At 35.8% G+C, this 1994-nt stretch overlaps 1 non-coding gene across 1 annotated transcript; it reads right to left on the bottom strand.

Annotated features, from left to right (window-relative positions):
• Window positions 1-207: 207 nt before the first annotated feature.
• Window positions 208-353, bottom strand: LOC148294933 (small nucleolar RNA snoR137). Its single transcript, XR_015835600.1, has one exon. It is a non-coding gene; the product is annotated as a small nucleolar RNA snoR137 (small nucleolar RNA).
• Between the last annotated feature and the right edge of the window lie 1641 nt (window positions 354-1994).

Genomic DNA, 1994 nt, shown 5'->3' with positions numbered 1-1994 from the left:
AGCCATCCTCCCCTCCCCTCCACTCCACTCCATCTCCTCCTTTCCCTCTCTCCTCCCCCCTCTCCTCTCTCCCTCTCTACTCTCTCTCTCTCTCTCTCTCCTCCTCTCTGTGTTCCCCCTCTCCCTCTCCATGTTAATCATCACTGCTCGCTCATTTTCAAATTAACAAAAACCCAAAAATTATTATTATTAATGGAAGAGAATAAAAATTGTACCAGGAGATAGATAGCACAGTGCAGATCAAAAAAACAAGCACGACGCTGTTCAATACCGGTGATTTTTAATACATGCTTCGGAAACTTGAACATCCCCAACCAATCGAAATTTATAGGGCGTTCACCATAAGAAGCAAAAAATTAATTCAGCACCTTAATTGCTTCTGATTAATTGAAATTAGGTAGAGAGAGAGAGAGAGAGAGAGAGAGAGAGAGAGAGAGAGAGAGACGAGTTGTTGGTGTGCTACTAACAACACTAATATTGTCCCTAACTTAATCATCCACAAAGCCTAGTAAGTGTGAGATTTTATCACAAAAGACCTCGATGTTATTAGTAGTATAACCGTTAATTATATTTTATATTTTATTTAGTCTAGTTTCCGATGTGTGACTCATATTCTTCAACACGCCCCCTCATGTGGAACCACCACATAGTAGGCCACACGTGGAGCCAAGTCCACATCGGAGTCAAACATTCAAACTCATTAGTGAACACCACGTATTAGTTAAGGGTAAACATTCAAGTCCAACATGTAAACACCACATGTTGAGTAAGGAGTAAGGGTAAAAGCCCCGTAATCAGTGGCAATTCTAGGCTATGGCAAGCTGGGCTAATGCTCGGCCGAAATTTGTGTTAAAAAAATATTATCCACACTCTTCTCTCTCCTCTCTCCTCTTTTGCCTCTTTTGCCCAGCCCAAATTTTTGTTAAAAAAAAATTACCTACACTCTCCTCTCTATCTAGCTTTTTTCGTTCTTTTCCTTTTCTCTTCTCTCCCTCTCTTTTTTTTTTTCTTTTCTTTTCCTTCTCTCTTCTCTCCCTCTCTTTTTTTCTTCTTTCTTTTCCTTCTCTCATCTCTCCTCTCTTTTTTTTTTTCCGTTCTTTTTCTTCTATCTTCTCTCCTCTCTCTCTTCTTCTCTCCCTTTCTTATTTCTTCTTTTTCCTTCTCTCTTTTTGTTAGAAAAATATTACTTACATTACTTATGATTATTAAATTTTTTTGTCTCGCACAAAGATAATTCAGAAATTGCGGAACATGATTGATAGGGCTATGGAGCTCGAGGTGGAAAGCCAAAAAACAAATGTCATAATAGACGTTTATAAAAGGAAACAAGGGGCGAAATGAGGTCACAACTCGCTAAAAAAAAAAACCTAGCTCCGCCAATTTTCTTCCTTCCCATTTCTCTTGATATAAAACTGGCTTTTTTAAAATTAATGTAGTCCCCTATTTTATCTTTCTTTTTAATGTGAAATAAATTTTTTTCTATTTTTTTCTTTTAATTTTTTTTTTGGTATTTATTTTAGTTTTTGTATTTGTAGATATAAATGCATTTGAGGGTAAGGCTTATTACATCTCCCCTCATTATGTAATCTTTTTATGTTTATTAATGAAATTCACTCGTTTTGTCAAGTTTATTATATAAGTTTTGCCCGATCAGCTTTCGAATCATGGAACCGCCACTACCCGTAATTCAGGCTCAATCAATATAAAACAACACCGATATTGTCCCCAACTTAACCACCTACAAAGCCCAGTAGGTATGAGATTTTATCACAAAATGCCTCGAGGATATTAGTAGTGAAACTATTCATTATATTTTGTATTTTATTTAGTCAAGTTTCCGATGTGGGACTCATATTCTTCAACAAGATTAGAGGGGCAGGAAGGAGGTGCATATATTTTTTTAGTTTCAAATTTTTATTATAGATTTTAAATTTTAAATTATTTAAAAATAAATATGGTGGGGTCCATATGTCATTATCTCATTAGATATGTGG

The sequence above is a fragment of the Prunus avium genome, chromosome 4 (assembly GCF_965620075.1).
Source record: "Prunus avium chromosome 4, drPruAviu1.hap1.1, whole genome shotgun sequence".
NCBI classification, from domain to species: Eukaryota; Viridiplantae; Streptophyta; class Magnoliopsida; order Rosales; family Rosaceae; genus Prunus; species Prunus avium.
Note: the sequence above shows the minus strand (reverse complement) of the source record. Positions and strands in the feature narration are given on the sequence as shown.